We start from the raw sequence: 15,675 nt of genomic DNA on the forward strand, positions 1-15,675 counted from the left end.
TAGGATGCCTAGGGTCTAAACAGAGTCCTGGGAGGGCCCTGGGGGAGCAGGGACGCTGCGGAGCCTAGGGAATGGGAGTGACCCTGCGCGGCTGCGGTGCAGACTGCGCGGTGGTGAAGGCAGTGGGGGGAGGGGGAGGCCCACGGGCTGGGGGCGGGGGCGGGGGCGGGTGGGAACTGCCTGCCAGGTCAGGGAGGGTTGGCATGTCGTTCCCGCTGTCATGGGGGGGGGGTCTGTCATCGCTCCCGGGATCAGATTTGTTCCCGGGACTAGAGGACGCTGGGGCAGGCGGGCAGAGCGGCGGCTGCGCGCTGTCCGACCGGTCACCTGACGGCGACCGAAGGCGGTGTGCGCGCCGCCCCCGAACGCCCTCTGTCCGGCGGGACTCACCAGGGAAGAACCTTTTGTCCCTGGCCGCGGCGGACGTTTCCCGGTGACGCAGGACGGTAAACAAACTACCCGGAGGGCCCAGGACGTCAGGCGCAAACGACGACCTTGTGGCCGGGCGAGCGCGCGGCAGAGTCCGGGTCGCTGTTCTGCGCGCCCGCAGACGAGCCCGCAGCCACCTCCGGGCACTGAGTCCTGCTGGGGACCCCAGGGCCCCTTCCTGAACTGCTGCAGACCGCCGCGAGGGGCGGGGGTAGGGGGACGGGGTTGTGGACATCAAAGTCTATGCGGCCCCTGTGCCCACAGGCAAACACCCTCCCCCTCCAACCTGCCTGATGATTTACACCTGGTCGGGAAACCTGCAGCCCTGCCCCAGCCCCGGTTCCACCGGAATCCTCATTTATTCAGAATCCTGTTTCAGAAACACAGTTTGAATAAACCCCTTCCTCCCCAAACTCTAACCCAAGGTGTTTTTACCCCAACTCTGCTGGGCCCTTTAGTGAAAAGTGAGTGAAGTCACTTAGTCGTGTCAAACTCTGCGACCCCATGGACTGTAGCCTACCAGGCTCCTCGGTCCATGAGATTTTCCAGGCAAGGGTACTGGAGTAGGTCGCCATTTCCTTCTCCAGAGGCTCTTTGTGACCCAGGGATCGAACCCAGGCCTGCCACATTGTGGGCAGACGCTTTACCGTGTGAGCACTTCTGAAACCAACAGCATCAAACCTTGGGCTTCCCAGGTGGCTCAGTGGTGAAGAATCCATCTGCCAATGTAGGAGACTCGGTTTCTAACTCTGGGTGAGGAAGATCCCCTGGAGGAGGGCATGGCAACCCACTCCAGTATTCTTGCCTGGAAAATCCCATGAACAGAGAAGCCTGGTGGCTACAGTCCATGGGGTCCCAAAGAGTCCAACACAACTTAGCAATTAAAACACCACACAACCATCCCTGGTCAGTTATGTGTGTGACAAATATCTCCATTTTCTAAAGACTTTACAGAGATGCCTTCCACGTTTTTGTCTTTAATCCTCCTGGAAACTATTTGTGTGTGTCTGTGGTATGTCAGAGGCTCAGCTTCACTCTTCCCCTGTTTGGCTAATGGATTCCTGCCAAATGCTAAGGTCTATGATTCCTCTATCTGCACTTTGACCATGGCCACATATGAAGGGTCTGTACATACCCTGTTTCCCGGCTCCGTTTTATTCAATCAATCCTTGTCATCTGTTTCATTCTGTGTGTGATCACTCATCACTACAGCGGTTCTAAATATCACTTCCTAGTGACAGACGCACAGGCTGCTATGTCAGCGCCTTCCGAGTGCATGTTTTCCTGCACAGATGCCTCTGGGACACCACACCCTCCTGCCCTTACTTCGTCTGGCTGATCTCTTGGCCTCCCGGTTAGTCGTCACCTCAGGACTTGCCTTCCTTCTTCCCTGCAGGACAGTGTCTTCTGCATCCTCGCTCTCCTCCCCTGTTTTGGTGGAGTGTTCTTTTAGAGGCTTTCTGAGGCCGTCACAGGAGTGACGTCGTCTGGCTGATCTCGTGGCCTCCCGGTTAGTCGTCACCTCAGGACTTGCCTTCCTTCTTCCCTGCAGGACAGTGTCTTCTGCACCCTTGCTCTCCTCCCTTGTTTTGGTAGAGTGTTCTTTTAGCGGCTTTCTGAGACCCTCACAGGAGTGAACTTTCAAGAGCTTGCACTTTCAATCACCTGACTGACTGACAGGTTGGCAGGGTACAGAATTCTGCTACTACTACTGCTAAGTCGCTTCAGTTGTGTCCAACTCTGTGCGACCCCACAGACGGCAGCCCACCAGGCTCCTCTGTCCCTGGGATTTTCCAGGCAAGAGTACTGGAGTGGGTTGCCATGTCCTTCTCCCACAGAATTCTAGGTAGGAGTAATTTTTCTCCTAGGACATTGAAGGTATTTGCAGCCCCTTATGACACATAGTATTTTCCAGAAATGGCCAGAGCAGCACGTCCAGTCCTGAATGGTCTTCCAGAAGCCCGCTGCTCTCCACCAGGACACCCCTCGGACCTCGGCGGGTGTTCAGGATGCCCTGGCAAACAGCAGGCGTGGGGGTCAGGTTGAGTGACTCTCCAGACTAGGTCACGACAGACAGAGGGCCTCCTCCTGGCTCTCTTTCCTGGACTGTCTACTCGAGAGCCAGTTTCCTCGTTCTGAGGAAGCCCTGGCCACGTGGGGAGGCTGCACGTGGGTGTCCTGGATGGTAACCCCAGCTGAAGCCTCAGCCTGGAGGCTGCATCCTTCCCAGGCATGAGTCACCAAACTTTCAGATAATTTCAGGCCCCAGGCTGCAAATCACCAGCGGATTCCAAGTGGTGCAGAAGTAGACTGCCCCCTCCACACCTGCTCAAATGGAAGATTTGTGGGCAAAATAATTGCCGGGATTTGCGATGTAGCTTGTGTGACAGAACGGCCCTCCTCACGCCAGTTACTAGCAAAGCAGAGCTGAGGACACGGCAGTGAGCCCTGCACCTGTGGAGACGGGGGTCCAGCCAGTCACTTCACATAAATGTGCAATTCAGTTCAGTCGCTCAGTCATGTCCGACTCTCTGCGACCCCATGGACTGCATTACGCCAGGCCTCCCTGTCCGTCATCAACATCTGGAGCTTGCTCAAACTCATGTACATCGAGTCAGTGATGCCATCCAACCATCTCATCCTCTGTCGTCCCCTTCTCTTGCCTTCAATCTTTCCCAGCATCCGGGTCGTTTCAAATGAGTCAGTTCTTCGCATCAGGTGGCCAAAGTATTGGAGTTTGAGCTTCTTTAAAAAATTTTTTATATATTTATTTCTTGTGCTGGGTCTTTGTTGCTGCCTACGGGCTTGCTCTGCCTCCGGAGAACAGGGGCTCCTCTCGAGTTGGGGTGCACAGGCCTCTCATTGCAGTGGCTTCTCTGGTTGTGGAGCACAGGCTCAGTAGGGGTGCACGAGTCTAGGTGCCCCGCTCCATGTGGGATCTTCCTGGATCAGGTATGGAGCCCATGTCCCCTCCATTGGCAGGCAGAGTCTTAACCACTGAGCCACCAGGGAAGCCGTAAATAACTTTTAAAGTAATGTGAAAGAAGGTGAACTGTGAAATTCCAGATGTTCAAGCTGGATTTAGAAAGGGCAGAGGAACCAGAGATCAAATTGTCAACATCCGTTGGATCATCAAAAAAGCAAGAGAGTTCCAGAAAAACATCTACTTCTGCTTTATTGACTACACCATAGGCTTTGACTGTGTGGACCACAACAAACTCTGGAAAATTGTTAAAGAGATGGGAATAACAGACCACCTGACCTGCCTCTTGATAAGTCTGTGCACAGGTCAAGAAGCAACAGTTAGAACTGGACATGGAACAACAGACTGGTTCCAAATCAGGAAAGGAGTACATCAAGGCTGTATATTGTCACCATGCTTATTTAACTTATATGCAGAGTACATTATGAGAAATGCTGGGCTGGAGGAAGTACAAGCTGGAATCAAGATTGCCGGGAGAAATATCAATAACCTCAGATATGCAGATAACACCACCCTTATGGAAGAAAGTGAAGAAAAATTAAAGAGCCTCTTGATGAAAGTAAAAGAGGAGAGTAAAAAGTTGGCCTAAAACTCAACATTCAGAAAACTAAGATCACGGCAGCCGGTCCCATCACTTCCTGGCAAATAGATAGGGAAACAGTGGAAACAGTGACAGACTTTATTTTTTTGTGCTCTAAAATCACTGCAGATGGTGACTGCAGCCATGAAATTAAAAGACGTTTACACCTTGAAAGAAAAGTTATGACCAACCTAGGCAGCATATTAAAAATCAGAGACATCACTTTGCCAACAAAGGTCCGTCTAGTCAAGGCTATAGTTTTCCCAGTAGTCATGTATGGATGTGAGAGTTGGACTATAAAGAAAGCTGAGCACCAAAGAATTGATGCTTTTGAACTGTAGCATTGGAGAAGACTCTTGAGAGTCCCTTGGACTGCAAGGAAATCCAACCAGTCCAACCTAAAGGAAATCAGTCCTGAATATTCTTTGGAAGGACTGATGCTGAAGCTGAAATTCCAATACTTTGGCCACCTGTTGCGAAGAATTGACTCATTGGAAAAGTCCCTGATGCTGGGAAAGATTGAAGGCAGGAGAAGGGGACGACAGAGGATGAGATGGTTGGATGGCATCACCGACTCTATGGACATGAGTTTGAGTAAACTCCGGGAGTTGGCGATGGACAGGGAGGCCTGGCGTGCTGCATGGGGTCTCAAAGAGTCAGACACGACTGAGCGACTGAACTGAGCTGAACTGAAAAGGTGAGCATCTCACAAGTTCCCAGCACCCGGTGCCCACTGCTGTTTATGGCAGCACGCTTGAGTCTTCCCAGAGGATGGGGGACCAGTGGAGCATCTGCTTCTCTGCAAGTTTGGCTGAATTTGCTGGTGACCTGGAGGTGATGGGAAAACAGGGGGCAAAGCCCCGTGAGGCCTGTGCTGGTCGCTGTCTGTCCTGAGGCCGCCCTTCTGCCCGCCCTTGGTCTGGCACCCCGGGAGCTGCTCACGAAGGCAGGCTCTTTCCTCCCGAGTGTAGGTGGGCCCAGAGCTCAGGCACCTGTCACCCAGCCGAGCTGGAGGACCACCCCTCGAACCTCAGGAGACGAGACTCGGGGTCAGGAGCCCCGCGGGGCCCATCACAGCTTAGGGAGGACCGCAGGTGCAGCCGGCAGGAAGAGGAGGCCCCCCAGGGAGGGTGTGGGGAGCTGGCCTGGGGGTGCAGGAAGCTCTGGCCCAGCCAGTTCTCACCCACCCCAGCCCCAGGTCTGAGCCAGTGCCAGAGCTGGAACCAGCCACGGGGCCTTGGAATATCCCCCTGGGGTGGACCCCAGCCTGGGCAGGTGTTCAGGGCGAGTGACTCCTTCCATCTCTTAAGAAAGAGTCACTACTGAGTGTTTACCACCACTAGGCATGCTGGGAGTGCGGCAAAGAGCAAAAGAAGCAAAAGTCGCTCCCCTCAAAGAGATAACCTTCTGGGGAGAGACAGTGCCTACAGCCCCGTGGGCGCAGGCCGGGAGACAGGCAGTGGGGCTCAGCCCGCCTGAGATGGCTGGGAGGGCAGCGCGGTGCGGGGGGCTCTCTGAACAGTGCTCAGTGAGGGGAGGGCTTCCCTGGTGGGTCAGAAGTTAAAGAATTCACCCACCAAGCCAGAGACACATGTCCAGTCCCTGGTTTGGGCAGACCCCCTGCAGGAGGAAATGGCAACCCACACCAGTATTATTGCCTGAAGAATCCCATGGACAGAGGAACCTGGCAGGCTACAGTCCACGGTGTTGCAGAGTCGGACAAAACTTAGTGACTAAACAACAACAGCAATGGCGAGAGGCAGGTGTCCCCGGGCAGAGGTGGAAGGGTGAGGGCACAGGCGGCCTCCTGGAGGGGGCGGGGACTTCAGGCAGCAGGGATCCAAGGGGGAGCAGGGCAGGGGGCTCTGGGGGGGCCTGGGGAGAGCGGCTTGGAAAAAAACTCAGGGAGCCAGGCAGGAAGGAGCCTCGTGCATTGGAAAACACCCCCAACGCACCAATGAACACGAAAGGAAAGTCAGCAGATCTGCGCACCAGGCTTTGTTATGTGTTTCAAGATAAAACGCCAATCCCCTGAAGGCTTCCTGGGAATTAGAAATTACTTTTAAACGCAAGAGTCTCAAATTTACCCACAAACCACAGCCTGGGAGTGACAGACACCACCTGGGGGAAAAGCACGGGGCCACAGGATCCCACAGTCAGCCCAGTGGGCTTGTCTGTGCCCAAGGCAGCCGGCCATGGAGAGGCGTCCAGAGGCCACAGGATCCCACAGTCAGCCCAGTGGGCTCGTCTGTGCCCAAGGCAGCCAGCCATGGAAAGGCGTCCAGAGGCCACGCGGCGCCCTGGGGAGCCAGCGTGTCCTCCCCTGTTTCTCAGATGAGGAAACCAAGACCCGGACAGGTCAAGGCATGTGAAGGCCACGCAGCACCCCCGGGCCTGCCCCCACGCCCGCAGCGCCCCCAGCGCACCCTGCCCACTCCTCTCATCTCGCCCGGCCTGTCTCCCTCCTGACCCACCTCCCGCCTCCTGCCTGAGCCTGCCCACTGTCTGTGACATCTTCCGCGGCAGAAAGCAGGCTCCCAAGGACCGAAGCCTTTCCCTGTGTGCTTGCTGCTGTGGCCCGAACACCCAGGCAGCACCTGGCACATGGCAGTGCCTCTGAGCAGTCCTGACCTGTTAGGTAGTTAGAATAGGGAAAAGGAGTCCAGAATGGTGGTGGCCAAAAGACAAAGAAGGGAAAACCCCATGAACATAGAACAAAGGAAGGTCAGCGGACCGGAGTCATTTAGCTTGCAGATTAAGGATCAAGGTTTAGCTGAAACTGATTTGTCTGTCATCTTAGACCCATTTGACTTTAATCAGTTTATGTTATGCCCTTCAGTTCAATTCAGTCGCTCAGTCATGTCCAACTCTTTGCAACCCCATGGACTGCAGCACGCCAGGCCTCCTGTCCATCACCAACTCCTGATGTTTACTCAAACTCATATCCACTGAGTCAGTGATGCCATCCAACCATCTCATCTTCTGTCGTCCTCTTCTCCTCCCACCTTCAATCTTTTCAAGCATCAGGGTCTTTTCAAATGAGTTAGTTCGTCACATCAGGAGGCCAAAGTATTGGAGTTTCAGCTTTAACATCAGTCCTTCCAATGAATATTCAGGACTAATTTCCCTTAGGAGGCCGAGTTGGGCCTGGGAGCACGAGCCGGTGGCCACGGGATGGACGGGGCCAGGTCGGCGGACGGAGTGGGGTGCGGGGGGACGTTGGGGCTCGCACGGGCGCACTGACCCTGACCCTGACCCTGACCCTAACCCCATGAACAGTATGTAAAGGCAAAATAATAGGGTACTGAATGAAGAACTCCCCAGGTTGGTGGGTTCCCAATATGCTACTGGAATTCAGTGGAGAAATAAATCCATAAAGAATGATGGGATGGAGCCGAAGAAAAAATAATGCCCAGTTGTGGATGTGACTGGGGATAGAAGCAAGGTCCAATGCTGTAAAGAGCAATATTGCATAGGAACCTGGAATGTTAGGTCCATGAATCAAGGCAAATTGGAAGTGGTCAAACAGGAGATGGCAAGAGTGAACGTCGACATTCGAGGAATCAATGAACTAAAATGGACTGGAATGGGTGAATTTAACTCAGATGACCATTATATCTACCACGGTGGGCAGGAATCCCTTAGAAGACATGGAGTAGCCATCATGGTCAACAAAAGAGTCCGAAATGCAGTACTTGGATGCAATCTCAAAAACGACAGAATGATCTCTGTTCGTTTCCAAGGCAAACCATTCACTATTACAGTAATTAAAGCCTATGCCCCAACCAGTAATACTGAAGAAGCCAAAGTTGAACGGTTCTATGAAGACCTACAAGACCTTTTAGAACTAACACCCAAAAAAGATGTCCTTTTCATTATAGGGGATTGGAATGCAAAAGTAGGAAGTCAAGAAACACCTGGAGTAACAGGCAACTTTGACCTTGGAGCACGGAATGAAGCAGTGCAAAGGCTAGTAGAGTCTTCCCAAGAGAACGCACTGGTCATAGCAAACACCCTCTTTCAACAACACAAGAGAAGACTCTACACATGGACATCACCAGATGGTCAACACCGAAATCAAATTGATTATATTCTTTACAGCCAAAGATGGAGAAGCTCTATACAGTGAGCAAAAAAAAAAAGGCCAGAAGCTGCCTGTGGCTCAGATCATGAACTCCTTATTGCCAAATTCAGACTTAAATTGAAGAAAATAGGGAAAACCACTAGACCATTCAGATATGACCTAAATCAAATCCCTTATGATCATATAGTGGAAGTGAGAAATAGATTTAAGGGACTAGAGCTGATAGATAGCGTGCCTGATGAACTATGGACGGAGGTTCGTGACATTGTACAGGAGACGGGGATCAAGACCATTCCCATGGAAAAGAAATGCAAAAAAACACAATGGCTGTCTGAGGAGGCCATACAAATAGCTGTGAAAAGAAGAGAAGTGAAAAGCAAAGGAGAAAAGGAAAGATATAAGCATCTGAATGCAGAGTTCCAAAGAATAGCAAGGAGAGATAAGAAAGCCTTCTTCATTTATCAATGCAAAGAAATAGAGGAAAACAATAGAATAGGAAAAACAAGAGATCTCTTCAAGAAAATTAGAGATTCCAAGGGAACATTTCATGCAAAGATGGGCTCGATAAAGGACAGAAATGGTATGGACCTAACAGAAGCAGAAGATATTAAGAAGAGGTGGCAAGAATACACAGAAGAACTGTACAAAAAAGATCTTCAGGACCAAGATAATCACGATGGTGTGATCACTCACCTAGAGCCAGACATCCTGGAATGTGAAGTCAAGTGGGCCTTAAAAAGCATCACTACGAACAGCGCTAGTGGAGGTGATGGAATTCCAGTGGAGCTATTTCAAATCCTGAAAGATGATGCTGTGAAAATGCTGCACTCAATAAGCCAGCAAATTTGGAAAACTCAGCAGTGGCCACAGGACTGGAAAAGGTCAGTTTTCATTCCAATCACAAAGAAAGGCAATGCCAAAGAATGCTCAAACTACTGCACAATTGCACTCATCTCACACACTAGTAAAGTCATGCTCAAAATTCTCCAAGCCAGGTTTCAGCAATACGTGAATGGAGAACTTCCAGATGTTCAAGCTGGTTTTAGAAAAGGCAGGGGAACCAGAGATCAAATTGCCAACATCTGCTGGATCACGGAAAAAGCAAGAGAGTTCCAGAAAAACATCTATTTCTGCTTTATTGACTATGCCAAAGTCTTTGACTGTGTGGATCAAAATAAACTGTGGAAAATTCTGAAAGAGATGGGAATACCAGACCACCTGACCTGCCTTTTGAGAAAGCTGTATGCTGGTCAGGAAGCAACAGTTTCAACTGGACATGGAACAACAGACTGGTTCCAAATAGGAAAAGGAGTATGTCAAGGCTGTGTATTGTCACCCTGATTATTTAGCTTATATGCAGAGTACATCATAAGGAATGCTGGGCTGGAAGAAGCACAAGCTGGAATCAAGATTGCTGGGAGAAATATCAATAACCTCAGATATGCAGATGACACCACCCTTATGGCAGAAAGTGAACAGGAACTAAAAAGCCTCCTGATGAAAGTGAAAGAGGAGAGGGGAAAAGTTGGCTTAAAGCTCAACATTCAGAAAACTAAGATCAAGGTATCTGGTCCCATCACCTCACGGGAAATAGATGGAGAAACAGTGGAAACAGTGTCCGACCTTATTTTGAGGCTCCAAAATCACTGCGGATGCTGATTGCAGCCATGAAGTTAAAAGACGCTTACTCCTTGGAAGGAAAGTTATGATCAATTTAGATAGCATAATAAAAAGCAGAGACATTACTTTGCCAACAAAGGTCCATCTAGTCAAGGCAATAGTTTTTCCTGTGGTCATGTATGGATGTGAGAGTTGGATTGTGAAGAAAGCTGAGCGCCAAAGAATTGATGCTTTTGAACTGCGGTGTTAGAGAAGACTCTAGAGAGTCCCTTGGACTGCAAGGAGATTCAACCAGTCCATTCTAAAGGAGATCAGTCGTGGGCGTTCATTGGAAGGACTGAGGCTAAAGCTGAAACTCCAATACTTTGGCCACCTCATGCCAAGAGTTGACCTACTGGAAAAGACTCTGCTAGGAGGGATTGAGGGAGGGAGGAGAGGGGATGACAGAGAATGAGATGGCTGGATGGCATCACCGACTGGATGGACATGAGTTTGAGTGAACTCCGGAAGTTGGTGATGGACAGGGAGGCCTGGCGTGCTGTGATTCATGGCATCACAAAGAGTCGGACACGACTGAGCCACTGAACTGAACTGAACTGAGCGCACAGCCAGTGTTTAGCTCCTCAGATGCCAGACCTCCAGGCCTGTCCCCAGGGCATCAATTCCCGAGTAAGGGCCGGGAGTCGGCCTGCACTCTGCCAGCCAGGTGGGCCTTCACGGTGTTCTGCCCGTAGCAGCCAATCTCCATGCAGACAGGCCTAGGCTCGCGAGCACTCTCCTGCAGAGCAAACGTGATGGAAGAGCCGTTTGGAGGTCGCCTGGACGTTCCCTAAGAGTGCGGCAGCCCTGCCTGGGCACGGGGCCCTAGGGGCCATTGCCACTGCAAAATAACTTCCCAGCCAGCGTACCCAGCCTGGGATGACTCTCAGCCACCAGGAGGCTGGGGCCTCTATCGTCCTAGTGTGTGGCTCCTCAGGGACCACACCGGCGAGGCCTGCTCCAAGGAACTCATTTCCCGAGTCAGTGCTGGATGTCGGCCTGCACTCTGCGAGCCTTACAAACACATTCCTAGGTCAGCGCAGTCCTGCTCATGGGTGAGGGGGCTGCCGGAGTGTGTCTGAGAGGGCCAGGAGCCATGTCGGGAACCCTAACCCTAACTCATCTAACCCTATCCCTAACCCTAACCCAAACCTAACCCTAAAACCCTAACCCTAACACGGTTCCCGGCTGTCTTTCCTCTCTAGGACCTGACGCCACCTCTCTCGGCTCCCCGAGGTCTTCCTCTCTAGGACTTGACACCGCCTCTCGCCGCTCCCTGACGTCTTCCTCTCTAGGCCTGACACTGCCTGTGGCCCGCCATGACTTCTTTCCTCTCTCTGTGCCCTGAGACGGCCCCCATCAGGTCCTCTCCACAGACCCCGTGCGCTGCCACTCCTCCACTTACGACTCCCCACCCCAGGTCTGCTTGACCGCTCCCCTGAGGGTCCTCTCCGGGGACCACCACCTCCAGCCAGGTTCCCTCCGCGGTTGCCGGCCCAGGTCCTCTCATTGACCCGCGGTTGCTCCTCACTACTTCCTGAACCTGGGTCACTACTCCCTGACGTCGGTCCTCACTATGGCACGTCTCTGGACCTCACTACCGCCTGACTCTGGTCCTCACTATACTATTGCCTAGAAAATCCCTTGGATGGAGGAGGCTGGTAGGCTGCAGTCCGAGGGGTCCCTAAGGGTCGGACACAACTGAGCGACTTCACTTTCACTTTTCACACATTGGAGAAGGAAATGGCAACCCACTCCAGGGTTCTTGCCTGGAGAATCCCAGGGACAGGGGAGCCTCATGGGCTTCCGTCTATGGGGTCACACAGAGTCGGACACGACTGAAGTGACTTAGCAGCAGCAGCAGCATGCCCTTACTCTGGACCTGATTACACTTCGATCCTGGTTCTATATCCTGACACTTTTCCATGAAATTCCTGACACTGCTTCTCACTTTGTGCTGACACTGGTCTCACTATATCCTGACTTACTTTACTCTCCATCCAGATTTGGGCCCCACTGCGAACCTGACTCGGCCTCACTTCGACGTGACTCTAATCCTCAGTCAACTCTGTCTCTGGTCCTCACTAGGGCCTGACTCTAAAAGAACTGTTAAATAAGCCATACAATACCTACACAAACAGAGTGAAGTTATTTCAAACACAAATACAGATCACTATCACTTCAAAGCAATTCAGAAGCACCTTCCAGATGAGATTTCCTGGAATTAACAAACACCAAAATGGGAACCAAGATTACCCTAAGTTTACAGAACCACAGTGTGTCTGCCCTCTGATGCCCCCCTCGCAATACCTACCGTCTTATTTGGGTTTCTCTTACCTTGGTCGTGGGATATCTCTTCACAGCTGCTCCAGCAAAGTGCATACTTATATGCAGAGTACATCATGAGGAACGCTGGGCTGGAGGAGGCACAAGCTGGAATCAAGATTGCCAGGAGAAATATCAATACCTCAGATATGCAGATGACACCACCCTTATGGAAGAAAGTGAACAGGAACTAAAACGCCTCTTGATGAAAGTGAAAGAGGAGAGGGGAAAAGTTGGCTTAAAGCTCAACATTCAGAAAACAAAGATCATGGCATCTGGTCCCATCACTTCATGGGAAATAGATGTGGAAACAGTAGAAACAGTGTCAGACTTTATTTTGGGGGGCTCCAAAATCACTGTAGATGCTGACTGCAGCCATGAAATTAAAAGACGTTTACTCCTTGGAAGGAAAGTTATGATCAATCTAGATAGTATATTAAAAAGCAGAGACATTACTTTGCCAACAAATGTCCGTCTAGTCAAGGCTATGGTTTTTCCAGTGGTAATGTTTGGATGTGAGAGTTGGATTGTGAAGAAAGCTGAGCGCCGAAGAATTGATGCTTTTGAACTGTGGTGCTGGAGAAGACTCTTCAGAGTCCCTTGGACTGCAAGGAGATCCAACCAGTCCATTCTAAAGGAGATCAGTCCTGGGTGTTCATTGGAAGGACTGATGCTAAAGCTGAAACTCCAATACTTTGGCCACCTCATGCGATGAGTTGACTCACTGGAAAAGACTCTGATGCTGGGAGGGATTGGGGGCAGGAGGAGAAGGGGACAACAGAGAATGAGATGGCTGTATGGCATCACCGACTGGATGGACATGAGTTTTAGTGAACTCCGGAGGTTGGTGATGGACAAGGAGGCCTGGCGTGCTGTAATTCATGGAGTCGCAGAGTCGAACACGACTGAGCAACTGAACTGAACAGAACAGAACCACAGAGTGCATGCCAGCGAGTTATCACACTGTCTGAGTTCTAGCAACACCCCACGTGCTACTTTCCTGGTTTCCCAGATTAATTCCATAGAGTAGGACATTAGGAACAGTCCAAGCAGGATGAAGAGAGGATCGTCCTCAAGGCAGAGCTGGCCTTGGCAATGGCTAGGGCAGTCCCTCTTCGCTGTCTGCTCCTGCCCTGGAGTTCCAGTTGCCAGATGGGGTATGACTCGGTCTCAGCATTTCCAGGCAAGAATGCCAGGTGATCTGCCCTCTCATGGCATTCTCCAACCCTCCACTCTCTTGAAAGAGGCTGGCATGGAGAAAATCTTGGAGCCTCTGATCAAGTCAGAGGACCCACAGGGGCCATCCCCAAGTCAGCCCCACACTGAGCACAAAATCCGATCCCAAAACACCACCTCTGTACACCTGTGCTAAACCGAATTTCAGAGATAGAGTTTCAGGTGAAGTAGAAAAGCATAGCTTTACTGCTTTGCTGGCAAAAACAGACATAGAAAACTCGTGCCCTCAAAAACTGCCCCAAAGCAGGAGGATTTGTTTAGTTTTATAGCTATGGGTTTCCCTGGTAGCTCAGCTGGTAAATAATCTGCATGCAATGCAGGAGACCCTGTTTCAATTCTTGGGTTGGGAAGAAGTCCTGGAGAAGGGATAGGCTACCCACTTTAGTATTCTTGGGCTTCCCTGGTGGCTCAGCTGGTACAGAATCCACCTGCAATGCGGGAGATCTGGGTTTGATCTCTGGGTTAGGAAGATCCCCTGGAGAAGGGAATGGCTACCCACTCCAGTATTCTGTTTTTTTTTTTTTTTTTTTTTAGAAAAAAAAAAATACTGTCACTGTTTTAATATCTCCTTTTCATAAATGAGGCTGGTGTGTCAGTTCAGACTGCTGACATTTTGCTAAAACTTGAGCCTGAATCTCACCAAAGGAAACCCAGACCGCAGTGGAATAGATAGGAAGTCAGATATTCAGAGCTTGTTGACTTCAACAGGTTAATTCAACAGTGGTCTCCTGTTACATCAAGGAAATGTACAACAACTCCGAGTCTCTCATCTCCCATGCATTCCAAAGGGAGAGTCCCCCTCAGATTCTCAACTATGTGCATCGTTAGGCTACCCAATGGCAGCTCCCTGTAGACTAGTGCTGGGGAAGTTTCTTTTTGACAGACTTTTAGGTCTTTACTCTTCTTTGCATTTAGAAGGAATGCTAGAATTTCTTTTTATCACACTGTAGTTTTCCTTCAAGGTTTGTGTTTGGTTGGTTGGTTTTATTGGCAAGCATCAATGCCGCATTACCCATCGCTTTCCAGTCTTCATCGGGCCGCCGTGAGACCACTGGAAAGTACAGCATTATCTGCACAAGGCTGGGACTGCTCCTTCACCACAGGGTAGACGTATGGGTGCTCCATCGCCTCTTTGGCAGTCAGTCTCTGTTGATGGTCGTATCGCAGAAGTTTGTCCAGAAGATCTAGGGCCTCAGGGCTGACGAGGTGTCTGTTCTCACTATGGATAAAATTTTCCCAGCGCTTCCGCGAATGTTGTCCCAGAACACCGTTGAAGTGCGGGTCTAGGTCTGTGTGGTACTTCTTCAGATACCCATACAGCTCATCTGTACCCAGAACCTTGGCAATGCGAACAAGCTGGTCATAGTTATCCTGTCCATGAGAGAAGGGCTCCTTTCGAAAGATCATGCTCGCTAACATACAGCCCAAACTCCACATATCCATCCAAGCTATAATCATACATCTGATAATCCACAAGGAGCTCTGGTCCCTTGAAGTACCTGGAGGCCACTCGGACATTGTATTCCTGGGCAGGATGATAGAATTCTGCCAGACCCCAGTCTATCAGTCGCAGCTTTTTCTGCTGGTGATCTATCATGACATTGTGAGGTTTCACATCCCTGTGCATGATTCCCTTGCTGTGGCAGTAATCCAGAGCTTTAAGTAGTTCATACATATAAAACCGGATATCAAAGTCTGTCAGGATCTGGTACAGTTGCTTAAAATCTGTATTATTGATATATTCAAATACCAACGCTGGTGTCTTTGACACAGGGTCCTTCACAGTGTCAATCAGCTTAATGACATTTGTTCCACCACGAAGGTTCTCCAGAATCTTAACCTCTCGTTTTATCTTCTTTTTCTTCACTGGCTTGAGAATTTTTACCACCACTCTCTCATTGTTGGTGATGTTAATAGCCTCAAATACTTCACTATACTTTCCTCGACCAAGTTTCCGAACCAGCTGGTAATCATCTTGATTACCCCAGCTCGGGACGTGAGCTTCATAGTCCCAGTACTCGCGGCTCCTCAGGCTGTTCACCTCCGCGTAGACCCGGGCCCTGCTGCCCGCGGCCGGGCCGGGCATGGCGGGCGGGACCGGGGGGCGCCGCGGGGCGCCGAGGGTGGCGGCACGGCGAGGGGCGCGGGGCGACGGGCAGAGGAGGCCGCGGGCCGCCGGAAGAGGAGGAGGAGCGCGGCGGCGGGCGGCCGCGGGGGCGCGGGGGGCGCCGGCCGAGCCGGCCCGGCCCTGGAGCGGCCGGCGGGGCGGCGGGGCGGGCAGCGCTCGCGCTCCGCGGCGGCCTCCGCTCGGCTCGCGCCTCTGAGGCGGCGGCGCTGTCGGCGGCACCAGCAGCGGCAGCCGCCGGCCGGGAAAAGGGC

General features: G+C 51.4%; 1 pseudogene; it reads right to left on the reverse strand.

The window, feature by feature from the left end:
* Nucleotides 1–14,241: 14,241 nt before the first annotated feature.
* On the reverse strand, nt 14,242–15,455 carry LOC148774237 (casein kinase II subunit alpha' pseudogene; annotated as a pseudogene).
* Between the last annotated feature and the right edge of the window lie 220 nt (nt 15,456–15,675).

The sequence above is a fragment of the Moschus berezovskii genome, chromosome 22 (genome assembly GCF_049115385.1).
Source record: "Moschus berezovskii isolate FMDL1 chromosome 22, NW_MosBer_1.0, whole genome shotgun sequence".
Classification (NCBI taxonomy): Eukaryota; Metazoa; Chordata; class Mammalia; order Artiodactyla; family Moschidae; genus Moschus; species Moschus berezovskii.